Source organism: Engystomops pustulosus, chromosome 2, assembly GCF_040894005.1.
Source record: "Engystomops pustulosus chromosome 2, aEngPut4.maternal, whole genome shotgun sequence".
NCBI classification, from domain to species: domain Eukaryota; kingdom Metazoa; phylum Chordata; class Amphibia; order Anura; family Leptodactylidae; genus Engystomops; species Engystomops pustulosus.
The window spans coordinates 4,586,684-4,606,324 of NC_092412.1; the positions used below are offsets into that span (position 1 = coordinate 4,586,684).

Genomic DNA, 19,641 nt, shown 5'->3' on the forward strand with positions numbered 1-19,641 from the left:
TGAATTCTGAAGTGTCCCGGGATATACTTTTAGCCCAGCGCTTCATAGTACAGATGGACAATGACCCCAAGCATACAGCCAAAGCTACCAAGCATGAGCGCAAAAAAGTGGAACATTCTGCAATGGCCAAGTCACTCACCAGATCTTAACCCAATTGAGCTGCATTTCACTTGCTCAAATCCAGACTTAAGACGGAAAGACCCACAAACAAGCAAGACCTGAAGGCTGCGGCTGTGAAGGCAAAGCATTGAGAAGGAGGACACCCAGCGTCTGGTGATGTCCTTGGGTTCCAGACTTAAGGCAGTGATTGCCTCCAAAGGATTCGCAACAAAATATTGAAAATAAAAATATTTTGTTTGGGTTATGTTTACTTGTCCAATTACTTTTGAGCTCCTAAAATGTGGAGTGTAAAGAAATGTCTACAATTCCTACATTTTCTATCAGATATTTTTGTTCAACCCTTCAAATGAAACGTTACAATCTGCACCTGAATTCTGTTGTAGAGGTTTCATTTCAAACCCAATGTGGTGGCTGCAGAGCCCAACTCGCCCAAATTGTGTCACTGTCCAAATATTTCTGGCCCTAACTGTAGATGTGAATAATGGGACTGGTATGAAAGTGCCGGTGCATGTAATCTATCAGGTGTGTGACACGATAGGAGGACTTGGTAATAGGCAGATAAAGTGCTTAGTCCTATATGTATAGAGGAGGCGTTTAGTGTTAGAATCTATAAGGTGCCGGGCAATATACACAAGGCGTCATCTGCCCATTGTCATCTAGAGAAATAGTCATCATTCATAACATTGTGCTCATAGAGGGAAAGTGACTGGAAATACACACATTAAAGTCTCTTCGGTGAATGTCCATCAGATAAAAAAAGTTAATATTTTTCATATTTTTTTCTTATTTCCAGAAATGACATAATTATCACCCAAATCAGAATTGTTCCAGAAAACGGGAGGGAACCAAGGTCTTCCATTCAGCTCCGGATCCCCCGGAATTTCTCGGGTAGGAATAGCCCCATTGATAATGATAAACCATGGAAATATAAAGGAATAGATGTCACTATTTTGCTATATATATAACAATAATACTGCTGTACCACCTTAACGTGCATAAAGCTAAAACTTAGTAGTGTTGGAAATGCTGAAGTTATTCTACAAATACTGTGACTTGTGCTTGTATGTCCTGGCGCCCCCCGTCTTGCACTGTACAATGGTCTAGTCCTGTGTGATGTCTCCATGAAGGGACTGAATAGCACTACATAAGGTGCTGATCCTCATCATGTGACCTCTGGTACTCGCTGTGCACTATTATTACCCATCAGCAGTGCAGTGTGTACTATGTGCAGTTACCTGTGTAGTGTGCAGGGGGCGCCAGGTTCAGGATTTGTGGTGCTTATTCTTCAACCCAGAGCGCCCCCCTTCAGTGCAGAAACTTTGTATCGCATGAAGAATGGTGCAGCCCCAACACAAATGTGGCACAGACTCTTCTAAAATACTTCCTAAGAATGTGTTACCCAGGGCGCCCCCCTCCTGCCGGGGCGTTACCCAGGGTGCCCCCCTCCTGCCGGGGCGGACTGCAGGGACTTACCCAGGTCCCCCTCTATTGCCAGGGGTATTAACCAGGGCGTCCCTCCTGCGGTGCTGTTACCCAGGGCGTCCCCCTCCTGCCAGGGCGGACTGCAGGGACTTGTGAACTAAGCCAAATCTGGCTATTGACCCCTGGTTAACCGGAACAAAACCCATAAATAATAGATGGAGTCTCACTTTTGTGTTGGGTGTGGGTAAGCCACAGCATTTATTAATTTCTTAAACCGAAAATAACTTGATTAACATTTTCTAGTTAAAGTGCAAGAAAATTTGTAAACAAAAGACATGCTCGCCCGAGTCCTTTTAGTTCCTGGAAAACAGCTTTCACCCGAATGGCGGCTGACGAACAACAGCCGACAAGTGAGCAACTTCCCTTCGCCTCAGGCATGTCTAACTCCGCCAGTGCTGTGACATCTGCAAGAAAACAGAGGGAAACCCAGAAGATACCTGAACATTTTTTTAAGTTAACCTGATAGACTTCACACCTCTCGGTCCTTGAGGGCAGAAGGTAAGATGCCCCCCTACATGTCCTCAACGATTTTATATGCCCTGGGAGGGCCCTTGGTGAGCGCCCAGGGTAAGGGGGGGGGGCACCGCCATTAAAATTCACATTTTTTTTTTTAACCCTAAATCCCCTGCAGTACCCAGTTCCTTCTCTAATTGATTTGGGGCTATAGATTACCCCTCCTGCCATGCTGATACCCATGACGCCCCCCCTCCTGCCATGCTGATACCCATGACGCCCCCCCCTCCTGCCATGCTGATACCCAGGGCGTCCCCCTCCTGCCGTGCTGTTACCCAGGGCGCCCCCCTCCTGCCGTGCTGTTACCCAGGGCGCCCCCCTCCTGCCGTGCTGTTACCCAGGGCGCCCCCCTCCTGCCGTGCTGTTACCCAGGGCGCCCCCCTCCTGCCGTGCTGTTACCCAGGGCGTCCCCCTCCTGCCGTGCTGTTACCCAGGGCGCCCCCCTCCTGCCGTGCTGTTACCCAGGGCGCCCCCCTCCTGCCGTGCTGTTACCCAGGGCGCCCCCCTCCTGCCGTGCTGTTACCCAGGGCGTCCCCCTCCTGCCGGGGCGTTACCCAGGGCACCTCTTCTGCGGGGCCACATGGCGGTTGTGCAGCTGTCCTGCATAGACTTCAGCGTGTACAATGTCTATGATGTGACCGCGGTCCTGATTGTATTTGATACTGGGTTGTGCTTCTTCATACTGAGGCCAGTTTCCCAATTTTCGCCTAAAATGGTTGTAATAAGCTATGGGCTATGGTGCACCTATAACATGGGGCGTGCAATGCAATCTGACGCATGGTCCGACTGAGCCCCGGAGCGCCCCCATCAGTGCAGAGAGGAATCGCATGAATAATAACGCAGCCGCAACACAAAACGATCGATATTTTATTAGAGCCAATAGCAAACATTGAAAATCCACTGCACAGACACACGGACAAAAATATACAAATCCAGGCTCCAAGTTCTTCTCATACTGTTATATATCATTATTTTGCGTTTTGGCCTAAGTGGAAGGTACATTGGTCGTACATCTGATTCATGAACCCAAGTTACCAAGAGCTCTGATTTTCATCAGATTGTGATGTAGCAGGAGTTTGCATGGCTGATGCCGAGGCTTTATGATACAGAGATGTTATCCATAGGTCCCGGTTCTTATAATATCTACTAGCACATCCGGCTTGAAATGCCTCATTCTCTCCAAATTACAGGTATGATTATAAGGGAGGAATAAGTGTAACGGCAATGGTGGGTCTATGGGGAAGGACTATTCTTTCACACGGATGATGCTAGGCCTGGGCCTAATAGTGCTAGGGCTGGACTGGGTGTCCTACTAAATGTGTAAGAGGGTTTGTAATCCATTCCAAAACCCTAATAGATCCCAGCATGGCCGGCGCCAGCACCCGGGTTACCTGGGCAAGTGCCGGGGCCCCAGAGCTCCCGGAGGAGCCCACGGCACACGCTGGCCAGATGATAAAACTCCATTACATCCTTTTGTCACCAATGTCATTGGAAGACAGTGTGCTGGCGCGGCTGACAGGGGGCTGTATACTGGGGATATGGGCTGGCAGGCTGGCTGTATACTGGGGATATGGGCTGGCAGGCTGGCTGTATACTGGGGATATGGGCTGGCAGGCTGGCTGTATACTGGGGATATGGGCTGGCAGGCTGGCTGTATCCTGGGGATGTGGGCTGGCTGGCTGTATCCTGGGGATGTGGGCTGGCTGGCTGGCTGTATCCTGGGGATGTGGGCTGGCTGGCTGGCTGTATCCTGGGGATGTGGGCTGGCAGGCTGGCTGTATCCTGGGGATGTGGGCTGGCAGGCTGGCTGTATACTGGGGATATGTGCTGGCAGGCTGGCTGTATACTGGGGATATGGGCTGGCTGGCTGTATCCTGGGGATGTGGGCTGGCAGGCTGGCTGTATCCTGGGGATGTGGGCTGGCAGGCTGGCTGTATCCTGGGGATGTGGGCTGGCAGGCTGGCTGTATCCTGGGGATGTGGGCTGGCAGGCTGGCTGTATCCTGGGGATGTGGGCTGGCAGGCTGGCTGTATCCTGGGGATGTGGGCTGGCAGGCTGGCTGTATACTGGGGATATGTGCTGGCAGGCTGGCTTTATACTGGGGATGTGGGCTGGCTGGCTGTATACTGGGGATGTGGGCTGGCTGGCTGTATCCTGGGGATGTGGGCTGGCTGGCTGTATACTGGCGATGCTGGCTGTATCCTGGCGATGTGGGCTGGCTGGCTGTATCCTTGCGATGTGGGCTGGCTGGCTGGCTGTATCCTGGCGATGTGGGCTGGCTGGCTGGCTGTATCCTGGCGATGTGGGCTGGCTGGCTGGCTGTATCCTGGCGATGTGGGCTGGCTGGCTGGCTGTATCCTGGCGATGTGGGCTGGCTGGCTGGCTGTATCCTGGCGATGTGGGCTGGCTGTATCCTGGCGATGTGGGCTGGCTGGCTGGCTGTATCCTGGCGATGTGGGCTGGCTGGCTGTATCCTGGCGATGTGGGCTGGCTGGCTGTATCCTGGGGATGTGGGCTGGCTGGCTGTATCCTGGGGATGTGGGCTGGCAGGCTGGCTGTATCCTGGGGATGTGGACTGGCAGGCTGGCTGTATCCTGGGGATGTGGGCTGGCAGGCTGGCTGTATCCTGGAGATGTGGGCTGGCAGGCTGGCTGTATACTGGGGATATGTGCTGGCAGGCTGGCTGTATACTGGGGATATGGGCTGGCTGGCTGTATCCTGGGGATGTGGGCTGGCAGGCTGGCTGTATCCTGGGGATGTGGGCTGGCAGGCTGGCTGTATCCTGGGGATGTGGGCTGGCAGGCTGGCTGTATCCTGGGGATGTGGGCTGGCAGGCTGGCTGTATCCTGGGGATGTGGGCTGGCAGGCTGGCTGTATCCTGGGGATGTGGGCTGGCAGGCTGGCTGTATACTGGGGATATGTGCTGGCAGGCTGGCTGTATACTGGGGATGTGGGCTGGCTGGCTGTATACTGGGGATGTGGGCTGGCTGGCTGTATCCTGGGGATGTGGGCTGGCTGGCTGTATACTGGCGATGCTGGCTGTATCCTGGCGATGTGGGCTGGCTGGCTGTATCCTTGCGATGTGGGCTGGCTGGCTGGCTGTATCCTGGCGATGTGGGCTGGCTGGCTGGCTGTATCCTGGCGATGTGGGCTGGCTGGCTGGCTGTATCCTGGCGATGTGGGCTGGCTGTATCCTGGCGATGTGGGCTGGCTGGCTGGCTGTATCCTGGCGATGTGGGCTGGCTGGCTGGCTGTATCCTGGCGATGTGGGCTGGCTGTATCCTGGCGATGTGGGCTGGCTGGCTGGCTGTATCCTGGCGATGTGGGCTGGCTGGCTGTATCCTGGCGATGTGGGCTGGCTGGCTGTATCCTGGGGATGTGGGCTGGCTGGCTGTATCCTGGGGATGTGGGCTGGCAGGCTGGCTGTATCCTGGGGATGTGGGCTGGCAGGCTGGCTGTATCCTGGGGATGTGGGCTGGCAGGCTGGCTGTATCCTGGAGATGTGGGCTGGCAGGCTGGCTGTATACTGGGGATGTGGGCTGGCAGGCTGGCTGTATACTGGGGATATGTGCTGGCAGGCTGGCTGTATACTGGGGATGTGGGCTGGCTGGCTGTATACTGGGGATGTGGGCTGGCTGGCTGTATCCTGGGGATGTGGGCTGGCTGGCTGTATCCTGGCGATGCTGGCTGTATCCTGGCGATGTGGGCTGGCTGGCTGTATCCTTGCGATGTGGGCTGGCTGGCTGGCTGTATCCTGGCGATGTGGGCTGGCTGGCTGGCTGTATCCTGGCGATGTGGGCTGGCTGGCTGGCTGTATCCTGGCGATGTGGGCTGGCTGGCTGGCTGTATCCTGGCGATGTGGGCTGGCTGGCTGGCTGTATCCTGGCGATGTGGGCTGGCTGTATCCTGGCGATGTGGGCTGGCTGGCTGTATCCTGGGGATGCTGGCTGTATCCTGGCGATGTGGGCTGGCTGGCTGTATCCTGGGGATGCTGGCTGTATCCTGGCGATGTGGGCTGGCTGGCTGTATACTGGGGATGTGGGCGGGCTGGCTGTATACTGGGAATATTTGGGGGGCTTGTTGGACGCTATCCTGGAGTATCTCTGTATTGCTGGGGACGGGTTCCGCCTCTGGTCTGGGTCCCTGTTGCAGGGTTACCTGCAGCGGCTGTGTCCGGCCAGGCTTCAGCTCCTTTAGGGTGCAGGCAGCGCCTCTTCCTCCTTCATAAAGCAACAGGGTGTTTTCCAGCAGCGTGTCCCAGCCAATCTCTGTGCACCTCCAGCCTTATGGCCCAGAATGCACGGGTCAGTATTGGGGCCGCTTCTATTAAATATTTTTATTAATGACCCTGTAGAGGGTTTACACAGTCAAGTTTCAATATTTGCAGATGATACTAAGCTGTGTAGAGTAATGAATACTGAGGTGGATAGTGCAGCATTACCAAGGGATTTGTGGAAGCTGGAGGAATAGGTGGAGACATGGTTGATGAGGTTTATGGTTCTATCAAGTTTATGAACATATATTCATATATAACATATATATAAACATAACATATATATACCCTATAGCGGATGGTAATAATAATGGATGACTGTGACTCGCATGAGATTACATCCGGCTTATGAGAACCAGTGGTCTCACAGGACCACCAGGCACATAAGTAACGGAAGATCTTACTGACAGAGCCGCCACTGACCATGGGGAGCTATGAAGGATACCTTATGAGGAAACCCCGGAGTTACCCTTATATATCTCTAATCCCGGGACTAATGTCATAGATTTATATCTGGGGCTCAAACCCCTAATCATTGTAAGGTGACTTTCAAATTAAATGAGTCTGTGTCCAGCGCTGGAATTGACTAACTTGAAAGAAAAGACAAGACCTGCCCTTGCAGGAAGTTAGCAACAAGACTGCTACTTTATTGTGGGACTGACATTTATAGAAAACCATAAGGCACTTTACATAAGGCGTGTAATTAGGAAAGCAGCAACTATAATTGGGTGTTCTCACCCAGGAAATGTAACACTATTGGATGTAAGCACACAAAGGAATGTAGAACCATTGGCTGTCTTCACATAAACCAAATGTCCAGATGTGCACCTGGATACCTTCCACTAGGTGGTACTAGTGAGCACTAAGTCCTTTGTTTGCTGAGGGAAACACCCAAACTTAGTTATCACTACACAAAGTTATGTGAAATAATGCTGAATCTTTAAAATGTCTGACAATACGTAAGATGGCGTCTGAGTCCAGTGTAATATCTTTAACATTTCCCCCCTTTTGAGCTTTGCATGGCCTGTAACTGTTGTCCAGAGTGACCTCCTCAAACTCCAGGTACCCACAGGTAGGCTAAGCCCTTACCTGCTGGGCTTGTTAACTCTTCACCAGATCCCCTGGAGGCCAGTCACTCGGGGGTTATAGGCCTGCATACTCAAATTACATAATTGTGTTTCCATAGTTTATAAGTTTATTAACAGGCTGGATCTTCAACAAGACGGTATCCTCCACACCGGGACTTCTCCTGTCATGGTTCTTACCACCTGGACGGCCATCTGGGACATGGTGGACTTGATGAGGGGGACCACACAACACGCAATAAGTGACGAGAGCAAAATCACAATCCCCAATATCACCCCCACTTAAAGGAAACCCTTCCAATCCCCCAACTACAAAGTGAAGGACAAAGTGTCCACCCCAGAGTTTCTCTCGAGTTCCCTGGACAGTCCTTCAATCTCTTCACGAGCATGGGTAATGGATCCATAGGGGGCGATGTCATGTACATGCGACAAGCCACTCCCACCATCTTGCAGACTCCTCCCTTCTCAGCAAGGATCATGTCCAAAGCCGTGCGGTTCTGGAAAGCATCTCGGATATAATCATAAATCTGTTGATTACAATACAACCAGTTAATCCAACCAACATCTTTGCTCGTATCTCTCTGGGGAATAATGGACTCTAGACCTGCCCATATCTGATTGTGGGCCTTGTACTCATCTGGGACCCCCCTTGGTGCTCCCACTGTATCTATATAAACGTTGTCCTCTAGGTGCTTCTCTCCGACCTCCAGAATCCTTTGGGATTCTCTACCTTTTCTTTATGTGTCTGATCAACCTTATCCCTGGGGATCACGAGGAAGGAATGCACAAATCTTATCGCAGTACACTCACCTTCCCAGCCTCCAGGCCTGACCTGACTCTCCTATCCCCACAAATACAGTACACATCAGACACTGCTAATACAGGGCTACCTGTGCTGTCAGTGCTAAAGAAGGTCATTGTCTTGTTGCACCAACCGTAGGTAAAGTCTCCTACCCTGAGGGCATGCTGGTCAGCCCTATAGTTACAGTGATGGTCATGGTTGGGGTGTCCCTGAGCAGTGATAGTCATGGTTGGGATGTCCCTGAGCATACAGTCACTCAGAAGAAACCAGCTAGCAAGAAGAATAAGTTTGCAATAGTAAGTGTTGGAAGCGTGCTGACTTCCCTCTAGCTTCACAGCCGTGGCACTGGTCAGCAGGACTTGGAAAGGACCGTCATAGCGAGGCTCCAGACTGTCTCTCTGGTGCGTCTCTTTACCACCACGTAGTCTCCAGGCTTCAGGTTATGCATCCTGAGGTCTCTGTCTGGATCTGAAAAAGTAATCAGAAACACTTTTGCGGACCTTTTCCAAGGCCTGGCTCAACTGTATGGCATATTCCACTTGGTTTCCTAGTAGGGGCTTAGTCTGGGTGCACAGCCAAAAAAGTACCTCGAAGGGAAACAATCCCATCTTTCTGTTGGGGGTGTTCCTAACTGTATGGTGGGCAGCAGGAAAGCACTCGCACCATGGTTTCCCTGTTACCATGGCCTCATGGATCTCTAACTTAAGAGTGCAGCTTAATTTTCCGATCCCAGCACTAACTTGGGAAGGGTAAGGGGTGTGCAGGGCCTGTTCTACACCCAGGAGGGACAAGGTTTCAGGTCTTTACCTGTCCAGTGAAGTGGGTTCTGCGACCGGACTCTATGGTCTCTGGAAGTCCAAACCTGCAGAAAAATCTCACTCACCAACTTCTAGGCTGCAGCTCTGGCAGTAGCCTTGGTCATGGGAGAAGCTTCTGGCCACCCTGGAAAGAGATCAATGCACACAGGCACGTATTCCTACGTGCCACTTTTGGTAGCTGGATAAAATCCATCTGCAGTCTTTGGAAGGGATACAGCGGCTTGGGTGTCACCTTCTGTGGGGTCTTTACCACCTTACCTGGGTTGTGGAGGGCACAGACTATACAGGCTTTCACTAGTCTAGTGACAGGGGTAGTAATGCCCGGGCAAACCACTGATGGTTTATGAGCACTAGCATGGCCATTTTGGATGTGTATGTGTCCGTAGGCTACTTAACTTACTGTCGGGTGCAGGGCTCTGGGCAGGCACACCCTCTCTCCCAGCATCCAGGTCCTATCAGCTTGCATCTGGGCTCCAGCTTTCCTCCACACTCCCTTCACTTCTGATGACTCTCGGGCCATCAGGGACTGGAACACCTGTGGATCAAACTTTTAGCTCATAACTCAAAGCTGAGACTTCAGGACGGTCTCTGGGCTCCATCTGTGCAGCTGCCTTCGCCATCCTGTCAGCCACATACTTGTCCTTGGCTTGTGGAGTTAACAAATTGTGTGTGCTTTTACTTTTACTATCCTCACCTCTTGTGGAAGTAAGAGAGCATCCATGTGCTCTATAACCAGCATGCAATGCTTAAAGGGGTTCCCTGCAGAGTTGAGGAAATCTCTAGCCTTCCATATGGGTTCATAGTCGTGTTTAGACCCCAGAACTATACCTTGAGTATAGATGTTTGCCCTTTTACCTTCCACCAGCTGTAGCACTTCCCTGAGTGCCATCACTTCACCTCCTGCGCTGACCTGTGTGGAGGGAGTGGTTCTGCTTGTACTACCTTATGTGCGCCACTGACCACTGTATATCCAGTGTAGAACCGTCTGTCTTCTCCTGCAGACCTGGAGCCATCTATGAGAAAAAACTCAACATCTGCATTAATCACCCTTCTCTCCCCCCCTCTCTGAATCCTGGAAGACTGGCGATAGAATGAAGGATTCAGAGCTGTGCACCTTATCAGTGTGACGGGGGATCAGGAGTGCACACTGGAGTCTGAGCTGTCTGGCCTTTGCTCAGATGCTTGGGCTGTATTTGGATGAGGACACTGTGTAAGGTATGTGGGGTTTTCACTGTAACTGAGTGATCTAGGGTCTAGGATCAGCTCACTGGCCTTGCTGAGCAGATTGCTGGCTGCAGCTACTGACACATGAGGGGCTCCCCTCACGACTGAGTCTAACCGGGCCTAATAGTGGGCCACTGGGGAGGCTACCACGTTCCTGGACTCGACACCTTTGGCCTAGATACTCAGTGCAAAATAAAACAAAAGTTTGATCCAGTGGGATGTGCCTAAGGCTGGGGCAGACAGGATTTCTCAGCTTAAGGCTATAGAAGGCATCAATTGCCTCTTGACTATGGGCAAATGGAGAAGAGGCAATTCAATTATCAAGGGGCAACATCAGGCTCGAGGCAGACCTTATCCCAGGCTTGCAGGAGCTGGCCAGTCCTAGAAACATGTGAAGAGGCTTAGGGCCTCAGAGCAGGGGCACATTCTGGACTGCCAGCCTTCTTTCCTCTATCAGGTGTCTGCCTGTGGCTGAGAAGCAGTGGCCTAGGTAGACCACCTTCTCTTGGCAGTACTGGAGCTTGTCTCCGGAAACTTTGCAACCCTTCTGGAACAGAAAACACATAAGGTCAATAAATGCATCCTGGCAAACAAAAACAGTAGGTCCTCCGCATAGTGAAAGGAGAACATCCAGTAAGGGGCTAGTCTGCCAGTCTACTCCCTGTAGGGCCGTGTAGTATGGAGTACTGGCTGGGGGAGTTTTACCCCCCTTGTGGGAGTCTACATCAGATATACTGGAATACTACACTGGTAAAGGCAAATAGGTACTGGTAATCCTCATGTAGGGGCACAGAGAGGAGAACATTTGCCAACAGGGAAGAGTTCTACAATGAAAGGCACTAACTCTATTTGGGGGGGGGCTTTCAGAAGAGGGGGACTATTCTTGCTGACATCCTTGTCCATTACCACCCCCTTTGTCCCGCCTTGTTGGGGCCGTCTACGTTTCCTAGAGTGTGTCTCTTTGTATTCTTATCACAAGCAAATTCCTTTTAAGTCTTTTAGATTGTCAGCTCTGTTTCCCCCACTCAACACAGATGCTTTCTGTGTGCTTCAAGGCCACTTCTCACAGACATAGATAAGACAAAGCAAAGCCCAGCTGCACAGAGATCTCCCCCTGATTAACTCTTTCAACTCCAGAAAGCAGGTACCAGAGACTGCAACACTTTTTCTAGTAATTTTTCTGCAATTGTCAAGATCAAATAAGTTTAAAAATAAAATAAACAAACAGCGTTGCACACTCAAGACCCTTAGCAAATGTTTGAAATTGGTGAAAATATTCACCGGCCGGCATTTATTTCAAACGTCCGCCAGGATGCCTCAAGGGTGACTCGGCTGCTATCCTACAACCAGCCTACAGTGTAGAGTTATAGGCAATTAACTTTCAGGGACTTGAAAAGAATATACTGTCTTAAGATAGCCCCACTGAAAAATGGTAGGGCGTGTCATCTTCTCTAACCCCCAGATACGGGGGTGGAGTCTAAGAGGGTGCTGGTCTGCATTCCAAAAGATTTTTTTTTTTTTTTTTTAATGAGCACTCTCTAGGATTCCTGTCCCTCTGTCCTGGTCCGTCCGTAGTCACTGGTCTAAGTCTCCAGTAATCAACCCCATCCACTTTCCTTTGTCATTAACTCTTTACTTACATCAAAACAACCTTCTGCCTGGGTGTGCCACTTTTTGTCTTTGAGCCAGCCACCATTTTCATCAAGTGCTGTCTCCTACCTCTGCACACTCAGGGGATCATCTAACATACCCAAAAACTTCAATACCTCATAACTTCCTTTTACCCACTCTTTACCTTTCCTGTGTGACTCTATGTCAGTTGCCTTTTTAGGTCTGCAGTGTCCAGCTACAGTCTTACTTTGCTCACTACCCATTTTGTGGAATCTGTGGAATACCTGATTTTGTTCAAGGGCTATAGATATCCTCCGTACATACAGCTCCAGACTACCCCGCTAACTATCAGTAAGTACAAATTAGAGACCTTCACACAATATTTCAGAAATCAAGGAGTTAACGCTCAACTGTAAAATTCCCGTCAGTGTCCTTCCTGCCTCTACTGTCCTTTCCGCATCACGGGGCCGCATCAATCCCGAGGGAACAATACGTAAATTTGGCCAGAATTTGTCTCTGCAAACTTCCAGATTCTATCCGCGCTTACATGAACAAAAATCTCAACACTATCACAAACTTTCTGAACTATCTCAACAATCCACAAGAGGGCACTGCAGACCTTTTTCTACAACATACATTGTCACGTCCAGTCTCTGTCCATCACCTTACAAGATATCATTTGCCGAAATTATAGTGAACATACTATTATATATGGACATGTAAGGCAAAGTACATAATATCACACAAGGAGATGACCTTACCCAGTCCCTTTCAGCCAGTGAAACAGAACTACAGTCAAGGTAGACAAAAATAGACTTTGACTTACCCCGACGAGCGCTCATTGTCAGTTCTGGTCACTGGCCGCCTGGACTCTTGCGGAGGTCACCTCGATGGTCAGATGTCCATAAAAGTATGGCCACCCAGGAAACGCCAATTGTCATAGATTTATATCTGGGGCTCAAACCCCTAATCATTGTAAGGTGACTTTCAAATTAAATGAGTCTGTGTCCAGCGCTGGAATGTGACTAACTTGAAAGAAAAGACAAGACCTGTCCTTGCTGGAAGTTAGCAACAAGACTGATAAGTTTATTGAGGGGCCGACATTTATAGAAAACCATAAGGCACTTTACATAAGGCGTGTAATTAGGAAAGCAGCAACTATAATTGGGTGTTCTCACCCAGGAAATGTAACACTATTGGATGTAAGCACACAAAGGAGTCTAATACTATTGGCTACATGCAAATACTGAAACTTCCCAGGTGCTCGCCTGGATACCTTCCACTAGGTGCTGCTAGTGAGCACTAAGCCTTTGTGTGCAGAGGGAAACACCCAAACTGTTATCACTATACAAAGTTATATGAAATAATGCTGAATATTTAAAATGTCCGACAATATGTAAGATGGCGTCTGAGTCCAGTGTAATATCTTTAACACTAAGCATGTGGTGTGGGGCAGAAAAACCGCCTCGGGATGCTGGTATTTTACTCCTAACATCCCAGCAGCTATTGGGTTTTAGGTTTACAGGGGTCCTCACTGTTCACTACTCCTGGGCCCCTCCAGTGGACGATTTGTGTACTATCCAGATGATATAGCAGACGATGGCAAACAAGTAGGAATACAAAGTACAAACTAAGGAGAAATCTAATAAACATAAAAAGGGGATAATATAAAACAAGGAGACTCAAGGAATGGGAGTACATCCTAACAAAAACATAGGGGGGGGGGGGGGTGGAACTAATGCATTGTAAAAATACAGTAAAATGCTCTATGACCTCAGCCGATAGCTCCTCCAAGCGGTAAAGCGACCAATATCGTGGGATCGCCAATATCGTGGGATCATGGTGTAGGAGAGAGAGTGGAATATTATAGTACATTCTGGTCAGATAGGGATGTTTCCGGAATCCACATTCCAGCCATTTGTGAGGAATCTTCCAGAGACTTCCAATGATATGATAATGCAGTGTAGGAGCCATGGACACAGCTGCAGACAATGGTCGGGGGATGTGAACAGGTGTTGTAATGTGAAGATAACAACTGGTGTGATGTAAGACCATTGTATATATAAATTGTGCTGTGTCCTTAGTATCTGTGTAGCATTTTCCATCCTGCTGTTACCCTGTGAACATCACAGTAATAAACCTACAACTGAGCAGCCTACTTGGATCCTTATTGTCGAACCTTGAGAATCTGCAACTGTGGACATAATCCCTAGTGGGTGAGTGAGTCGGCACTCACACGAGCCAGGAACAACTTATTAATTTCGTAGATAAAACATATCAACTCCGACACATGGCTCTCGCCGTGCAAAATCTCACTAGATTCCGCTTTTGCAGGCCAGTCGAGCCTGGAAGGATAGACAATAATGCCACTTCAGGGGAGCCGTTGGCTGGGAAGGTTGATGAGGTTTAATGTAGATAAATGTAAGGTTATGCACTTGGGCCATGGAAACATAAAGTACAATTACCGTATATATTTGAGTCTATTAAAAAAAAAGCCGTACTCACCTTTTCAACGACCCCCGCAGGTCCTCTTTTTTTCTTGGGCGATGCTATGGCTCTGTGGCCCTGGTGTCTTGGCGTCGGCCACTTGCTGACATTATAGTGTGTGCTGTTCACAGGGCACACACACTGATGTCAGCAAGTGGCCTAAGTCATGGAAAGGTGAGTACAGTGTTTTGTGTGTGTGTGTTTTTGTTTTTTTTATAGGCCTACCATACCTTGGGCAGGGGCTGGATGGCTACATACTGGGGGCAGGGGACGGATGGCTACATACTGGGGGCAGGGGACGGATGGCTACATACTGGGGGCAGGGGACGGATGGCTACATACTGGGGGCAGGGGACGGATGGCTACATACTGGGGGCAGGGGACGGATGGCTACCTACTGGGGGCAGGGGACGGATGGCTACCTACTGGGGGGCAGGGGCTGGATGGCTACCTACTGGGGGGCAGGGGCTGGATGGCTACCTACTGGGGGCAGGGGCTGGATGGCTACATACTGGGGGCAGAAAAATATATACAGTATTTTCTATACAGTCATTACTTGGTAAAACTGGAGCTGGAAAAGACTTTGGGGGAGGGGGATGTCGGCTGGGGTATTCATGGATGGCAAACTTAATTTTATTGACCAGAGCCAGGCAGCTGCTGCTAAAGCAAATCACATGTTATAGGACAGTGATGGCAAACCTTTTAGAGCCTGAGTGCCCAAACTAGAACCAAACCTACTTATTTAAATGCAAAGTGCCAACATTGCAATTTAAGTGGTAACATGTTGCTACCTGTTTTGTCAAGGCTTTTAATTGTATCAGCATCCTGAGGACACAAAAACAGTTTCAAGAATGAGGAGAAATTCAGATTATCATTGTAGCTTCCTTCCAGGGCCCCATGAACTGGAAGAAATGCGGGGCCCAGAGCAGGAGCTGCAATAATAACGCAGCCTTGTCTGCACCTCCTTGCTCCTCCTATAGTCCAAGGCTGCTAAGCATGTGTAGCTTTAAAATAGCCCTGATCACAGCATGTCCTGGGTGGCCAGGGACAGTAGCAGGAGGTTTTGAGTCCTGTCTGGAAACTCTGTGTTGGGGTGATGGCCTGGGTGCCCACAAGGAGTGCTCCGAGTGCCACCTCTGGCACCCGTGCCATAGGTTTGCCATCACTGTTATAGGATGTATTAAGAGGAATAGCTTCTCATAAGGACATAGTTTTGGTCAGACCACACATGGAATATTATGTACAGCTTTGGGCACCAGTGTATAAAGGACATAGTAGAACTGGAACGGGGGCAGAGGAGAGCAACCAGGATTATTAGGGGAATGGGGGGGGGGGGGGACTAGAATACAATGGCAGATTACAGGTGGCTGAGGGGAGAGGCGTTTCTACCATCGCTATAGACAGGTGGATCCTCTACACCAGGAGCACAGGGGGCTCTTTACTGTAAGAGCAGTGACACTATGGAAGTCTCTGCACAGGAGGTTATGGGGGATTCTGTGTACATGTTCTGGAGGGGCCTGGATGTCTTCCTGGAGACCATCAATATCACAGGTTATGGGGGGAAGACATTTGTTTCATTCTTAAAGGTTGAACTTGATGGACTTGGGTCTTTTTCCTGTTTCCCCTGAAAATACGACCGTGTCTTCTATTAATTTTTGCTCCTATAGAGGAGCAAGGTCTTATTTTTCCATAAACAAGGATTTACATTCTCTAACGTCCTTATGACTCTCCAAACTCTGAATTTCCTTCTGTATTTCTTGTGACTCCATTTCTATTAGAATCCTTGGCCCCAGTCTCTGATGTTTAGTAAAAGCCCTTCCCATAAATGACCCTCCTTATCCTGGAGGCTGCTGGGATCACATTTGTAGCACAAGAGCCGGTGATTTACTTCCATGGATTCTGCTCCATGTCACAACCTTCTGCAGCATCTGAAAGATTTCCTAATACTCATGTATGTCCCGGGGGAGCTGCTGCAGTGACTGCCACTAGGTCTTATTTCCAGGGGAGGCCTTGTATTTCTAAGCCTGAATTGTACTAGGTCTTATTTTCGGGGATGTCTTATTTTAGGGGAAACGGGGTATAGTACTATGACATTACAGGGGTTTTACTAAGAAGACAAGATTTGTATATGTACTCAGGATAACAAAATAACACATTCCCTAATAAACTGTTATCAACAAAAATCCAGCATCTCACTGATATTATTCCAACCTGTCTCTATCAGTCCTGGTCTACACAATTTCAGTCTCTCCTCTGGATCCAACCCTAAATTTTTCTGACTAGGGGTCGGTGAGGACATATTGTTTTTGTCTGATGCTGCACTGAGCTGCTCTCTGCCTCCAGCCCCCACCCTTGCACTCCAGGACGAACACACACACATACATACATACACACACTCGCACTTCCTGCTGGCGCCTGAAGAGTTTTAAGCTACAGACAGGTCTTTATCCAGGTGAGCGGGAGAGAGGTATATAGCAGTCCTGACAGTGTGTAGCTGAGATGTAGCAGAGCTGAGAATGTTATATGCATCTCATAGATCTTATCTCTGATCTGTCTCATCTCGCTCTTTCTATCTGTCAGATACAAATAAATGTTCAGGAGCTAAATAAAAGTGTAGATAAACCTATACCCTGATAATCTAAGCACATTGTCAGCTCACAGGAACTCGCAGCACAGAGGGATCATGAAGTGTCTGCTCAGAGAGTCTACTTCCTGATCTCCAGACTAGTATCAGAGTCTTCTGTATGTGATCCAACCCTTGTGTTCTGTATTGATCCTGGGAATCCCTGACCTCTGTGACCTGGACCCGCTTGTGTCCCTGACTTTGGCTTGTACTACATTCTGCTAGAGATTCTGATCCTGATCCAGCTCTACGTGACCGGGTCCTACACCACCAGCCGCTTCCCCATTGGCTAAGCGACCTGCAAGTCCCTGGCAGCCAAATCCATCCTGCCTCGCAGCGGGCTCTGGTGAAGACCGGGGGGCTTGTTAGGCTCCGCACGCCAGTACTTCTTAGTACTATCGGAAGCTGGAAAAGCAAAAGTTACATCAGACTGTGTCACCAGTAATCCAGGGTCAGAAACCCAGAGATCAGAAGACTAGAAGCAGCAGCAAAACGGAGAAATCTCAAGCAGAACTAAAACTGAATGTGAAGCAAACACTTGGAGGAGCCCAGAACCTCCGCTCCAGGTTACTGAGCCGACAGCAGGAGGATAAGGGTGCCGTGCTATCAACTCCAATCAGCCAGCAAGCTAAGAGCGTGTTCACACAGGCAACCGGCAAGTGAAAGACAAATATCATCACCACCTAAGCCGCATCCTGCCGACACAGGAAGACTCTGGCACAGATGTTACAGCTTCTTTAGGAATTTCTGCTTAGTCTGTATAGAAACAAAATGCAATGTGCCCATTGGTTGTTACTTCTCTGTTAATCTGTCTGCCGGATTTAGAAGGGCTCTCTCTCCTCTCTGGGTTGTTACACAGCTGTGAGCGGTAGAAGACTATAAAGCCAAGTACAGAAGGAGCCAGAGCTCTCAATGGGGGGGGCTAAGCTTATAACGTGTCTGTTCTGGAACATTATGGATCTCCAGTCAGAGCGCCTGCTCTCCCTCAGGAAAATACATTTAGTGTAAACATAGCATTTAACACTTGGCTTACCAGACAGATATATAATACATACAAATATTTCCCTGTACTGCCCTATTGCACCTCCGTCCCACGTGGAATAAAAGAAACAGAAAGAAGAACTTGCATCGCACTGAACACTTCTGTCATCGGGACTTGTTCCTCCATATGGAATCTAGACCTAGGAATCCGTTTTATTCTGTACCCACCAGGATCCACCTGACCTCTGTAAGCCCGATGGGAACACATGATTGCTCCAAATAGGTGTGTGGGGGGGGGGGGCAGGTGATATTGGGGATTTGAGCTTATACTTGAAGTGAACAGATCTCCGAAGTGAAAGAACATGAAGAGTAAACAGAGCTGGCATGGGGAGCAAATTATCCTAAATTTTGAGGATGGAGGTGATGGCAAAGTAACCAAACTGGGACAGCCCCAAAGCTTTAGGTGTGCTCCTTCTCACTAACCACTAGCCCCTAAATGTAAACCCTTGACCATAACCCCGAAAACCTTGACCATAGCTCCCATGCCTGAACTGAGCACCAAAACCGGACAATAGCTCCCAACCCTGACCATAGCTCCCATGCCTGAACTGGGCACCAAAACCGGACAATAGCTGCCAACCCTGACCATTGCTCCGAACCCTGACCATCACTCCCAACCCTGACCATCACTCCCAACCCTGACCATAGCTCCCAACCCTGACCATAGCCCCCAACCCTGACCATAGCCCCCAACCCTGACCATAGCTCCCAACCCTGACCATTGCTCCCAACCCTGACCATAGCTCCCAACCCTAACCATAGCTCCCAACCCTAACCATAGCTCCCAACCCTGACCATAGCCCCCAACCCTGACCATAGCCCCAACCCTGACCATAGCCCCCAACCCTGACCATAGCCCCCAACCCTGACCATAGCCCCCAACCCTGACCATAGCCTCCAACCCTGACCATAGCCTCCAACCCTGACCATAGCTCCCAACCCTGACCATAGCTCCCAACACTGACCATAGCCCCCAACCCTGGCCATAGCCCCCAAACCTGACCATAGCTCCTAACCCTGACCATAGCCCCCAACCCTTACCATAGCTCCCAACCCTGACCCCAGCACCCAACCCTGACCATAGCTCCCAACCCTGACCATCGCTCCCAACCCTGACCATAGCCCCCAACCCTGATCATAGCTCCCAACCCTGACCGTAGCTCCCAACCCTGACCATAGCTCCCAACCCTGATCATAGCTCCCAACCCTGACCATAGCCCCGAAACCTGACCATTGCTCCCAACCCTGACCATTGCTCCCAACCCTGACCATTGCTCCCAACCCTGACCATTGCTCCCAACCCTGACCATAGCCCCCAACCCTGACCATAGCTCCCAACCCTGACCATCGCTCCCAACCCTGACCATAGCCCCCAACCCTGACATTAGTTCCCATAGACGAGTGCTCTGCAGATCGGGCAGGTGACATTTTCTCCAATCCACCACTTTGCGGTTTGTGCGCTGTACGGTATCCACATCGCCTGGCGCTGGCAGACATTGCCTAGAAGAACAGAGACGTTTCAGGCTAAAGACTAGAAATGCAATAAAGAATAAATGAGTGTA

The 19,641-nt window shown here is 49.8% G+C and overlaps 1 protein-coding gene across 2 annotated transcripts in view; it reads left to right on the forward strand.

Moving 5' to 3' along the window:
* LOC140117147 (olfactory receptor 52N2-like) overlaps nt 1-19,641 on the forward strand; it is a 135,789-nt gene that overhangs the window by 11,528 nt on the left and 104,620 nt on the right. For both annotated transcript variants that reach the window (XM_072133611.1, XM_072133612.1), the window contains exons 3-4: nt 914-1,008; nt 1,846-2,100. The gene's annotated coding sequence lies outside the window, so the exon portion shown is untranslated. The remainder of the gene's footprint in view (nt 1-913; nt 1,009-1,845; nt 2,101-19,641) is intronic.